This window comes from Curcuma longa, chromosome 7, assembly GCF_044706935.1.
Source record: "Curcuma longa cultivar G26 ecotype Majalengka, Jawa Barat chromosome 7, ITB_CL_G26_1.1, whole genome shotgun sequence".
Lineage (NCBI taxonomy): Eukaryota > Viridiplantae > Streptophyta > Magnoliopsida > Zingiberales > Zingiberaceae > Curcuma > Curcuma longa.
Genome location: NC_133867.1, coordinates 548727 through 563282, shown reverse-complemented (window position 1 = coordinate 563282; position 14556 = coordinate 548727). Strand labels below are relative to the sequence as shown.

General features: G+C 34.7%; 1 pseudogene; it reads right to left on the bottom strand.

Moving 5' to 3' along the window:
* Positions 1 to 14120: 14120 nt before the first annotated feature.
* Positions 14121 to 14556, bottom strand: part of LOC141831720 (uncharacterized) — a 6824-nt pseudogene continuing 6388 nt past the window's right edge.

Here is a 14556-nt window from a genome sequence, read left to right as displayed (position 1 = left end):
GCATGAGGAAATCCTGAAGAGAGCTTCTAGGAAGGAGGGAAAGAAGGTAGGAAAGCAGAGAAGGGAATTAGAGGAAAAATAAATGGGCAAAAATCAATATGGCGCCCCACTTTTCAATTAAAGTCAGATAAACACCTCATTTTTAATTAAAGTCAAATGGGTGATCCATCTAGCATGAACTGTCCGTATTACCCTTACCCTTATTCTTCAATAGCAACTACCTGCTAGCTTCTACACGTTGTAGAAACTAACAAGTAGCTGTTACATGTTATAGAAGCTACATGCTAGTTTCTACATATCCGATCATGATTAGATTATGTTCATTTAAAATATAATGAGTGTCATAAAGTGTCCATCATTTATTTTGCTCATTGAAATATTATTTTTAACTAGTTTATCACTCAAAGAAACCAAATCAAAATGATATAAAATCACAGTTAATATATTGTAGAAGTCATATGTTAACTTTTACATGGTCGATCATAATCAGATAATGTTCATTTTACAATCTCCTGAATAGCCTTCCTCAACTCATTTCGTTGCACATCACAACAAATCATAGGATGTATAATTCATGTCATATAGAATTCAAATTATCAAAATCAATACAAAAATAACAAATCAGTAACAAAATTGACTTAATTCAAATTCAAAACTAAACATAAAACTAACACACTAAAAACACACAAGTAATCAATAGGCATTTCCTTTATTTTAAATTTAATTTTCACAAAGAAAATTCAATGTAAAATACCTAAACAATTTAGAAAATTTCTGAAGATATTGAAAAATCAAAAAATTAATCTGAACCGACCCATGACAAACATATGCTCACATGTGTCATCATATGCTCACGTGTGCAATGGCGGAGCCAGCCCGGGTGATTTACACTCCGACTCTGCACTATTCCAACAAGACAACCCGGGCTAGCTCTTTCATTTTTTTGAAAAAAAAAATTTTCCTTTTCACACTGAGCTACAATCCGCACGTGCACGTGTGTGATGCAATAACCATGTCACTCTATGACATGTCACGTCCCATGTCATGCACACTCACTGCATACGTGGATGATATGTCTACAGACCAGTACCAAACTATCCGACTCATTTTAACGTTATGTTCGAATAAGTAACCTAAGTTCTGACCTTAATAGTAATAATTAATACTATCGAGAAAATCATGGTGTATATAAAATACAACTTTCATTTCTTTGCAATGAAATGACGCGAATCCAATATGCACAGAAATTCATTTTATTTAAACAAATCATTTAAACATCAACAACAAATTACATATGAACAATTAAAATAAAATCCAGATGGACGTGATATATGCATGAACTGTTCTGCTATGCTTTTATTTCATCCATTCATCAATCAAAGTAAAATCCATCCATATCATTTGAAAATTCTATACATGTGAAATCCTACTGTATAAACAGAACATAATTCGAGCATGCATATCAACCTCGCTCTAATAGCATTGTTCAAAATTGTTCGATATTTTGGTATTTTCAGTATGCCAAAATTATAAAAGAAAAAAAATATATTTGCTCAATTGCCCATCGAAATTGTTTGGTATTTCATTATTTCGATATATACCGAAATACCGAAAATATCAAATCTCATACTGATTCCAATATCAAAAATTTCAATACGATATTATATCGTATCAAAATTTTTGATATACCGTTAATATCGATATATTTGATATATGTAAGTATCGTATGTGCGGTATATCAAAATTTTTAATATTTCCTCACCCCTAGCAATAGTATAAGAAATATTCATTATTAGATCAATCAAATTAGACACTTGATATATTTCAAAACTCTGAAGCCATTTTAGCGAATTGGAAAGGTTGTAAGTTAAAAAATATATCCTTTCAATAAATGGCATTCACTTGTCAATGAATGAAATGAGTCATGCTAACAAATTCATAGATTTATTTGATATCAACTATGATGCAAGTGCAAAAGACATGATGAGAATCTTTTGTGAAAGTTCAATTTCCTTGCTCTTTCTAATTTTCCATCTGCACTAAGTTCAACTAGGAGTAACTTAGATAAGAAAATCAATTGTACACAATTTTCAAATTTCCTTACAACAAAAGATTGTTTTGATATAGCAGGCTAACAAGCATATCTACTATCCTATAGATGTTATCCTATACTAAAAACTAATAAAATATAAGAACTATAATTTTTTTAATCAAATTCATGATATGTGGTACTGTAAGAAAATCATACCTTAGTGTAGGTATGATTTTGCAGAATTTCAAAGAATGCTTATGCCAATTAATGAAATAAACATTGTTTCATCTTGCTTTAAACCATATTTCACCATTGTTCCCGTAAAAGCCAACTACATTTGAAGATAACAGACAAATGAATCAGGAAATATAACATACACATACCATTTAAGAAAGCAATATGATCTAAGTTCCATTGTTCTAGGCACAAGTAAAGCAACTGCAAACAATTTTCTAGCCTATCTATCATAAATGGAAGGAAATTGCAGAAAAAATTTAGAAAAAAGTGCATCAATTTAGCAAATGATTGAGTTTGATAGAAGGAATGTTGGTCTCATAACAACTATCACCGTTGCCTACAAAAAAACTTCAAATAAATATTGAAGGCTTGGAGTTATTATGTAAGTTTCAAACTCTTGGAGCTTTACATAATAGTGGGAAAACATGACGAGGAACTTGCTCATCTTTGTCAGTTAACGATGCAACGATTTTGGAAGAATAAGAATGCACCATGACTTTGTTTATTTCTTACCCTATAAAAAGAACATCAAAAATCTTTCACTACTTTACATGAACATAAAAATGCTGGCATTTTGTTTAAACCTTCCAAGTCAAAAGAAATGCTCTTGGAATAGCTATAGTATCTTACTCATAACCTCTATCTAATGTTGTTATCGAACCAGAACTTGCTTCATAAGGGCAAGACAAACTTCCTGGAATTTAGCAAAATGTTTAAATTGCTTATCAATACTATCAACTTTTTCACAAGATCTAAATTACTCTGCAGACCTTGATTGAACACTATTGATTGGCGCTAGCAACGCATGAAGCAGAAAATGATTTTCCAAGTCGTCCTCAGTACCCCATAGTTGTAGTGTCAGTACAGGCTATAATTACCAGCATAACCTCGTACAAGCACTTGAGAAATAAAACTGATTTGTTTAAATTTTGTTTATTTTTTGTTGTCATATTGTACCAGAATGGTATACAAAATGTTTCAGATCAACAAATCACTAAGATGGACATAGAGTTTTAAATACTGATATCTCCACGAGAGAACCAAAATGATAAATACAAGCTTGAGATATTCTAGAAAATTAAATGTTGTTATATCCCATGTAACAGAATCAAGCTATACATCTTCACATCTGCTTCCACATTCCAGAAAACAACAATACATGGTTACCACATCTCTAATACTAAACACCATGTGCAACTAACTGTTCTCCTACATTTGTGCTAACAAAGCATTTGAACAAGAAAATGAAATCTCATGTGGTACTTACAAATTGGTTTGAGATCTCATGTCATGTTGGGTGGCATAGTTGAAACACCGATACTAATTGACACAGATCATTGCTCTTTTGTTGTTTAAGTTGATTGTGTCGATGAGTCTCATACCGTACTAACACTGTATAATGTTATATTCTTGTAGCTAGATAATGTTATATTCTTGTAGCTTGTTTCTAAGAATAATTAAAAGAAAAATACTTGATAGTTTTGATTTTGAAGAGTAAATAAGTAAAATGGAGGAAGACTCAAGAAGTAGAATTGATATAAAATATTTTGTAGGGGAGACAACTAGGATTAGTTGTAAACATCTACTATGAAGGAGATTCCTCAAAAACCATGATGTCTCAAAAAAACACTCCTTGAGGACCATGACGAATCACAAAACATCTCTTCAAGGGCCACAAAACTTGTATGACAGCCCTGCAAGGGTTTTCTTCACCGTGTGAGCAATTCAATGAGCACTGCCCAAGCTCAACAAGTGTCTCCTTTAACTCATGACTAGCTCCTGGAAGTGTTAAAATCTCAAACAACTTCCATTAACAAAGGAAGAGGCCATCGAACCCTACCAAGCAATCTGACATAATACCAAAAGAAACAACCTTGTTTTTGACTAGCCAACGGAACCCCAACTCGGAACGACATTTTAAATTTGATTTACGAATAAGAACTCTCTAGCACAATGCACTAATTTTGATAAGTATCATGGTATTTATATGAATTACATGCACCATTAACATAGTAAGCTTTATAATTTGACATTTGCGATTTACTGTTACTAATTAGCCACATTATTTTTTATAATGTCTATCTGGACAACAATAGTTACATATTTTTAAGTAATATATGCAAGTTTAACATTATATTATAATATTTCTCAAGTAATTTCAATTTCAAAGACAATTAAAAGAATTGTAAAAAAATAGCTTTACCATGTTTTTCAAATATATTTGTTAGAATATTTAGGGATAAATATTTTTTTCTAGAATAATTCTCCTATAATATGTCCCTATATTCGTGTATAAATAGGAACTTATTTCTTGTAATAAGACAAGATTTCATATTATTTTACATGGTATTAGAGCGAGTTTAGATTTAGGTTTATCCACCAAACCAAGCCATCGATCCCCTCCCTTCTCTCTGTTCATCGCCGCCACGCGGCTTCCTCGCATGCACTCGCGTGCGTCCTTGTTCGCCGCTCCACACCATTCAGAAGAGTTCTCTCTTCTCGCTACTCACGACGGACTCCAGTCGCGCGCTTCTTCCTTGAGCGAGTCCAAGATCGTAGCTCGTCGTCGAAGGCAGCGGTGCAGAGCGAACCGAAGCCCTCCTCATCGCGCGACTCCTCTTCCCTAATCCCTGATCGCGTCCTCTGAGCCTCCAGTCGTGCGCTTCTTCCTCCAGTCGTGCGCTTCTTCCTTGAGCGAGTCCAAGATCATAGCTCGTCGTCGAAGGCAGCAGCGCACCCAACTTGATTCATCACATGAATCTAATCCTCTTGGTTCATCATATGAACCTAATTTCCACCTAATTGCCCTTTGAGTGTGACCCTATAGGTTCTTGTAACGTTGGCAATGCCCTAAACTCATTTAGGTGCATAAGTAGTGAGCGGTATCTAGCAACACATCACTACTACCCAAGCTACAAGAATGTTGAGATCCAACATCACCTTGTGACTACTAATTGTGACTCTTCACAATATGTGACAATGTCCTTCTATCCTTGATATCATGATTGATTAAACCGAGGCATAGACCGTGTCATCCTCTAATCAATCTATATCTTGAACTCCAAGTAGACTCACTATAATCGAACGAGCTCAACATCACATGTTGACTCATTCGGGCATGGCCATGCACTTTAGTGGTCTAACTCTATCAAGAACTATGATATCACTCCCGTTATATGGGAGGGATAGATCCCATCTACATCACTCACATCCCACTACATAACTCGTTATACACCCAGTAATCGCCTTTATAGTCCACCCAGTTACGGGTGACGTTTGACGAAACCAAAGCATATAACTCCTTATGTTGGGAACCATGGTGACTTCAGGTCCAAGGACTAATAGTCATACTAATAGCCACATGAGAAAGTATATGACACTCATATAACGATCCATGATACTTTCTCATGGTGGGTCATTCGATATACATTCTCCAATGCATACCCATGTGTCAACTTGATATCTCATATCCATGACTTGTGAGATCAAGTCATCATGTTGACCTACATGCTAGTCTCTATGCATTAACATTGTCCTTGAATGTTAATACTTGACTAGGAATAGTTTAGTGTAGTGTTCTCTATATCATATCACTATCGATTCAACCAATCGATTGACATAGATATGAACCTACTACACAAGGACGCTATTATACTTAGTTTATTTGGCACTAATACAAGTAAGTATAATAACCACAAATAATGCCTTTATAAATAGAAATATGATACAATGAGTCCATACAACAATCATCAAATGATTGGCTCTAGGGCTCTCACTAACAACTCGATCCTTCAGATCAGTCCAGACTTCTGCTGCGGCTCGATCCTCTAGACCAGCCCAGACTTTTGCTACGACTCGGTCCTTTAGACCAGCCCAGACTTCACCTAGTGCTTCGACTCTGCCAAGACTTACGCCTGATCCTCCAAACCAGGACTTGCTCGTGCCTAGTCGCAACTAGGACTTTCCCTTGCCTAGCTTCACTTACCAGGACTTCCCTTGCCCAATCTTCCAGATCAGGACTTCCACTGCCTCGTCTAACCGACTAGGACTTCTTGCTAGTCATCTGACTAGACTTCACTTACTTCCACACATCTAAACATCAAGACCTGTTTGGATCAACCCTTGGTCAAACTGACCAGACTTAGGTATATTGTCAAACATCGAAATCCTAGTAAGGATCTAGTGCTTCTTGCACCAACACTTGAGATGAACACACCTTTGGGAAACATGGAGGAACAAACAGAGGTTAAGATTGGGACTTACTAGGTTCAAATTCATCGGAAAGGGTTACTAGTAGGGAGACAAATGTAAATAGTTACAATTTTCACCGGAAAGGGAAGCGCTAGATTTTTATAAATTTGACGTTTTGATGTTCGAAGGTAGATATATTCTCCAACATCAAACGGTGCACAGGTTCTGGAGAATTGGAAACATCGTGGGTCCTCATTTTAAGAATAGAATTAACTTTAGAAATAAAAGAGAAATCCTAGGGTAGGAATGTGAGAAGGCTAAAGGAATGCACGGTGACAATGAGGGGAGGAAATAAAGCATCATTGAATGGTTAAGTTGAAACAAGAGATGACATTGAGTATGAATTTCAAAAGCAAGGGGAGGAGGCAACATTCGAAGGTTCATCTATGTGGTATCGTTGCATCAACACTAATAGTTAGACTTCATCTTTGAATATGTTGCAATGTAAAAGGACTACCAAGTAACTTTTGAATTAAGTGTGTGCAAAATCAGATTAGTAATAGTAAAACATACTAGTAAATCATTAAATTTGAAAGATATGTCATTACTCTTGATGGTTAGACATTTTAGAAATAAAACTTCGTTATTGTGGAACTCAAAATCAAAGCTAGACCAAATTTTCTACATTCCTAATCAATAAAAATATATAAAATATGGGTGGAGAGTACCTACATCCACTGCATCAATTAATCATTAATGAATATATAAATTCTAGTGGGCTAAATAACTAAATCCACAGCAATATGAAAAATCAAAGATTCTAGAAGCGATTTGATTTGGTTTTTTAAAATGGATTTAGAACTACACTCCTTCAATAATCATGATTAAAATCCTACATCATTATAATGCTAACAAAAAAATAGAATTTCGGCCCAAGTGATACAAAAGTCACACAAAAAGGCTCTTGGCAAGACATATATAGGATTTTAACACAGGGAACACCAAGAATCTCCAATCATAACATTCAGAATTCTGACTTTTCACAATTGTGAACATGCATTTCTTAAACTTTTTTTTTCTCAGTATTCTTTTACTACCAGATAATATTCAGCAATGGGCAATGGCAAATACCCAGAAGGGGAGAGAAGGGAGGGCATCTATCTAACAAAGTTTGTCTATGATTTATTCTTAACCCTTATGAATGGTTCCTAATGCACATGATATAAATATAGCCTACCAATTCGATGATTATACTGTTGGTGCAAGGAGCACTAGGTCTGATCCTAGAATTTCGATGTTTGACAATACACTTAGATCTGGTCGGTTTGACCAAGGGTTGATCCAAACAAGACCTAATGTTTGAATGTGAGTGAAGTCTAGTCAGGTCAGTTTGACCAGAAGACTAGCAAGAAGTCTAGTTGGTTAGATCAGGCATGAAGAAATCCTAGTTGAGACTAGACAGGGAAAGTCCTAGTTAGAGACTAGACAGAGAAAAAGTCCTGATCTGGAGGATTAAGCAAGGAAGTCCTGACTGGAAGCTAAGCAAGTGTAAGTCCTAGTCTGGAAGACTAGGCAGAAGTCTTGACTGATCAAGTGCACTAAGTGAAAGTCTAGGCAGGTCAAGTAAACCAAATGCATGGCAATGGAAGTCCAAACAGGTCAGGTGGACCAGATGTTTGGCAGAAAGTTTAGACAGATCAGGTGGACCAATTGTCTAGCAGCAAATCCAGGGGGTTAAGGATCGAGGCTAAGCGAAAATCTAACAAGTCTGGAGGACTTGGTTGGCAGGTAAATTCTCCCGAGAAGAGTGGGTAAAGGCACGTTCCTAGTGTGGGAACAGTAAGCGTCAGACTAACCCAAGATTTCATTGGAAATTCGAAGTTAGACATATAGGGAAAGGCTTAGGTTGCTTACGTGTTTGTATGCTTATCTTGTAAGAACCAGGTGCTGGAAGCAAGATGGAGGAAACATAAGTGGAGCAAACAGAGGCAGCCGAACCAACCCCGGGGTCAACTCGAGTCAAACCCAAGTTAACTGGATCCAAGCGCCCTAAAGATTTCCAAGCGCCCCTATCTCTTCCAGGCGCCCCGATCCAGAAGAATCAGCCCGGATAAGACCGAAGATATCGGATCGGATCAGATCTTATCCAAGCGTCCGGATAAGAATCCAGGCGGCCATAAGGGGCTATATAAGAGACCGTAGCATGAAGCGCCAGGACACAATTTTTCTACACCATCTTTTTCATCTAGTGGTGCTGCTGAATGCGAACGAGGTCAGACTTTTGCAACCGAGGAAGTTCAAGGAGAAGTGTGCGACGCTCAAGACTTCTGGATCGGCTTCGACGCAAATTATTTGGTTATTTTTCTTACATCTTACTTATTTTGTACTTATCTTGATTATTTGGACTATAAGACACCTCCGAATAAGATTTAGAAAGGAGACCACTAGTAGACGGGCACCTCCCGTACATAGGCATTGGATGTACTAACCCTGGGAAGTTAGGAACCAAGTAAACCTGCGTGTCCCTGCATATTTATCTAATTTCGCTGCTTAGTTATCTTTGATAGAACGAAAATGAACGAACAACGAATGCGCTATTTACCCCTCCCCCTCTAGCGCATCCCACTGATCCTACATATACATGATAATATGTGAATTTTTTTTGTTATTCTTTGTCAAACTTCTTAATCAAACAATAGAGTTTTCTATAAAATTTTAAAAACTTTTTTAGATTTGGTTGCATAATGGATCAAATACAATAATTATAATTTCGAATTTAGGGTGAGATTATCATCATAATATGCGGTTACATTTGTATGCCTACCTACAAAGAATCAAATTGGTGGTCATTGTTTTAGTTGATCTTGAAATTTCGTTATGCTTTAGTTTAATTGACTAAATAATATGGCACATAAGGGAGCACAAGCCTCTAAGATAATTAGTATGTCATCATTTTTATTTTAGTTTCTTCTTCATCATGAGACCTATGTCATTAAAGAGTACATAAATGCAATAAAATTTTAGTTGTATAAAGTGATTCTAATGTATCAGAATCGAAAAGCGAGGAACGAGATAAGAATGGTACTGATACTCGATGAAGAAAGAAACAAATTATCAAGTACATTGTAGTTAAAAGGTAGTTAGCTATGTAATTATCATTTTAACAAAACAAACTCTGAAATCACCATCCAATCACAAATATCAAAACATTTATTAGTTTCTTATATAGTACAATAGAACAACAAAGTGTGAAACTCACCAAATTAGGCCCATGGCATTCTTATTGTTGACAATTGACTATCTACTAACTGTTAAATTGATCTTACGACAAAAATTTTGAATATTTAATATAATGATGAAATTAAGGATACAACATATTTACAATGATTAAGCTATGATTATGTTTGAGAAGACCTGGAGTTTTTTTAATTGTATGATAACCATAAGAGAAGTTAATATGTTATGGAAAAAAGTTTGAGTTTATCATGCACTTCTCAAGGTTGTTAAAATAAATTGCCAAAGCAAAAAAACTTTTAACAACTTAAAGTGTAGAGTGTACACCATTTTTTCTCAAGCATAATCATAGCTTAATCATTGAAAAAATTAAAAAATCCTTAGATCCATCCTTACAACTCAGAATTAGTCCAATAGGAAGTTAGAAATATTCAAAAAATAAAATCCCATTATAAAGACGATTTAGCAAAGATTGTGGATAGTCAACCATCTTCAATAGATCCGCTAGGCGTGAATCAGCTATTGTATAAGATAAAAACAAATATTATTTCATAATTTCATATGCAACTACCTTATTAACAGCAAAATATTTGTTAGTTCATTTTCTTTATCCATCAAGTCTCTTATATTTATCAAGAGTACCTTTGCTTTCCTATTCCTCCCTCTCTGCTTCTAACACATTAAAATCATTTTGTGCAACTTTTTTTTGTTGACTTTTAAGTACTCTTAAGTATTCATGCAGAAGAAAGAGAAGTTTAAATTTATAAAACTTTAAGGAATGAATGTTACATAAAGTTCCAGGTAGAAATTCATATTGGACACGTGTAAGTGCATAGTCTAACCATATATACAAATGATTCAAGATCTTCAATTTGATAAGTTATCTTTGTTTGAAGAGCTTGTTCTCTTAGTAAGTATATCAATGTCAACTCATGGGTTAAAATATCATTTTATGTCGGTCGACACAAGCAAATCATCTCATTTTACCTATTAGTCAAGTCACAAAAGTCTCTAACAATCATCCTTTGTTCCTCATAACGACATACGACTTTACAAAAAAAAAGTTGGTCGTGTAAGTGAAGCTCTCCAAGATGCAAAACATGTGTGTGAGGCTCCTACAATTCTTCCTCGTCCACCTAGATCTCTCTCTTCTATGGTTCCGCCTAGGGTTCTTAACTCTTATCTCATGATTATGCAAAGAGAGCTCACGCAATACTCATCTTCATCCTTCGTCTAGGTCTCCCCTTCTTCCTTTAAGACACAACAACGAAAGGTATGTTACATGACTCCTCTTCCTCCTCCGAGACATGGCGACACAAGGTATGTGATGTGACTCTTCTTCCTCTGCCATTTCCTCCATCAGGTGACCTCCTCTTCCACATAAGAAATTATGCCATTTCACTATTCTAATAAATTTGAATATTCTTATCTGAAACTTCAAAAATACTAGATCCTATTTGTTGAAGGGCAACAATCTTGTTTTGTCTTTTAGGGGCATAACCAAATGGGATTCTAATATGAATGACCATGCACAATTAATAAGTCCTAACAATAAAAGTAAGCCTTGGAGACAAAGAAGGGATCTGTTATCTAAGCTTGCAGCTACAGTCAAAAGCTCCTATAAGTGTTGAATAAGTCCTTAAGGTGATTTCATTGCAATGTCTTCCTAAACATAGTAGAACTATATATATATAGCATAATAACCTTGAGGTTATTAGACGAATTAAAATTACTGCCAATGTGGATAAGTCAAGTTGCAAAACTTCCAGAACAAAATACCAAGATAGATAATAAATGGGAATTAAACAGAAGGAATGGTTAAGATAGTCCTAAAATCAAATGAATCTTTTACAGAAATTATCAACAATGTGCGATACAAAATTCATGTGAAGCAGATAACCCTGAATCAAAGAATTAAGATGAAACTCTAATCAAAACCCAACTAAAAACAAAAATATATATAAAGGAAAAAAGTGCAAAATATACTAGAAAGGTTCCTGCAGTTCTTGAAACAATAAGGGCAAAGTACAAGATTTGGAACTTGAAGTAACAACAGGAGAAGTAACAACAGTCCTAAAATCAAATGAATCTTTTACAGAAATTATCAACAATGTGCGATACAAAATTCATGTGAAGCAGATAACCCTGAATCAAAGAATTAAGATGAAACTCTAATCAAAACCCAACTAAAAACAAAAATATATATAAAGGAAAAAAGTGCAAAATATACTAGAAAGGTTCCTGCAGTTCTTGAAACAATAAGGGCAAAGTACAAGATTTGGAACTTGAAGTAACAACAGGAGAAGAAAAAGGAACATGTACTTTATTCACTAGTCACGCTCAGTCCTTTTAATTTAAGAATCATTCAGGTAAACATCTTGCACAAAGTGACAAAGATACAACAAAAAACGAATAGTTATTACTCCAAAGAAGGCAATCTGGACACACTTATTCTCTAATCGATTCCAGAGAAGCATTGCATAATAATTATAAAAATCTAAATCGAAGTTAAAATTGAGTAAAACCTAACCGAAAAACCAATAAAACAAAAATAAACCCATGAAAGAAGGAACGATCAAACAAACTTGTTCTTCAAAGAAGAGAGATCGTTCGTTTATTTTTCTACCACCTCTGCAGGCTCACTCCATCCACTTGTTCGGAACGATAATCTTCCGTGCTTCTTTTTGCCCACTAACTAAATAAACCCTAAAAAGAAACAAGATAGCTAGTTAGATTGAATAAACTACAGAAATATAAAGATCAGACACGGAAATGATGAACCTTTTGGCAGCCTCGATGCAAGCGAGAGAGCGAGAGAGCGAGAGAGAGAGAGAGAGAGAGCGAGCGCGGCAGAAAAAAATGGCGGAAGAGGAATAATAAGAAAGGTCGGCGAGTTAATACATAGACTTATAGACGTTAGAGTTCACGCGCTTCTTTTCAATTTTCTCTCATATGTCTATTATTTGTTTTCTCCAATGCTCTATTTGAATATTACACATTCAATTTAAACACCTCGTAGTTAAAAGACAATAAAATAAAATAAAATTCTTTTACTACATATTCTCTATCAAGCTTAACTAAAGTTTTAGTAGATAACATCATTATTATCCATTATGTACAATAACTAACTTAAAATGTTTAAGAAGTCTAGAATAAAATTTAAAATGCTTATGGATTTACATCTTAAATAAATATAACATTAATTAATTTTTCAAAAAAAATGTTTTAGCATGCTAATTTCAATTCAAAATCTAAAATGTATTCCTATAGAGATTAAGTTCGACAATTTTATAATTTTTATTTACATGTGCATAGAACTTTTAAATTGTAGTTTAAAACATTGATTTTTGGCATTTTATTCACATCTTAAATTTATTTATCAAAGTAAAATAACAAAATTAATATTTTCTTTGAAAAACTCAATTCATGTTAAACTGTAAATTATCTTCCTAAATTAACATAGAATACTACTTAAAAATCTGAACAAATATTCATTAGTGAATAAATGGAAATTTAATAAAATATTTAATTGATGTTAATTATTTTTGCATCACTAATTTATTTTAGATTATAACTATATCGTCTATATTTGTAGATTTATATTCTATTATTTAGTTTCTCCTTTTTTAAATTTAAAAAGGATTTTAACTTATTAATATTGATTTTTATTACGACAAAACATTGTTAACTAATAAATATAAATAAAATTCTAATTTTTTCCATTATTTTTACTCTTTTCTTATTTAAAACGTGATACCATAAAATCTTAATTGTTAGTAACCTAAATTGACCTGTCAAATTTATAATTCACATTCTCAATTTCTTAATTTATCTTTTTTTTGTAATTTATCTGAATTTAAATTTTATTTTTACAAAAGTTATACATGAATAAAATATTATAAGTTCTCTCTAAATATTTCAATGTTTAGCCCCACGACCATATGTGAGGAGGTAAATCGAGAAACTACAATTGGACATAATAGAGGAAGATATTGTCTCAGCTTCGCTGAGATTTGAACCCTTGTCCTATTATGCAATTCTGCTCTATCATAATTAACTCAACTATATCCTGAAAACAAAGGTAATTCAATTCTTCATTGGATGTTAAGTTGTCCATGTTTTCCCAATCTCACCACTTTCATTTTTAGGTTAATTGATGCGAAAATATTATAAATTTCTCTTCAAATAGTATATTTTATATTGTACCCGTGACGGTCTTAGTTGAGATTAATTCTTACAATATTTATAACATATTAAAATTGAGATTAGTGAAAATATTTTACCTTAAATGATTGCGGTTTATCAAAAGTTTAAAGTTATTATATATATATATATATATATATATATATATATATATATATATATATATATACTGCGCGCCTGTGCTGCGCGACTCCATGCGCGACTCCTGACGTGGCGAAGAATTTCACTGTGCATCGTCCACCGCATCGTCCACCGTGGCCGCCGAAACAAAGGAAAACCCTACAAAATCCCACATTTCCCAAATCACGCTGCCAAACCTCAAAATCGCGCTGCTTCCCTCACCCTCGTCTGCTCTCCACGGTGATTCTGAGATCCCTAAATCGGCCTTTCTGCTCCGCGCCTTTCTGGGGTGCGGAATTTATTTCCCTGTCACCGTCAGGCCTCCTGCACGCCGCCCGTCCCTCAAACCCTAGCAGGCGTCTCGAGCGACGACGGCGACCGACGATCCTGTCTCCATCGCTGCCGGCGTCGACCCTCCTTTGGCAACTCCGCGGCCGCGCCCGGCGTCGCATCTCCATCGTGGGCACAACCGGCTCAGCCCTTCGGTGTCCCTCAAACCCTAGCAGCCGTCTCGAGCGACGACGCTGACCGACGATGTA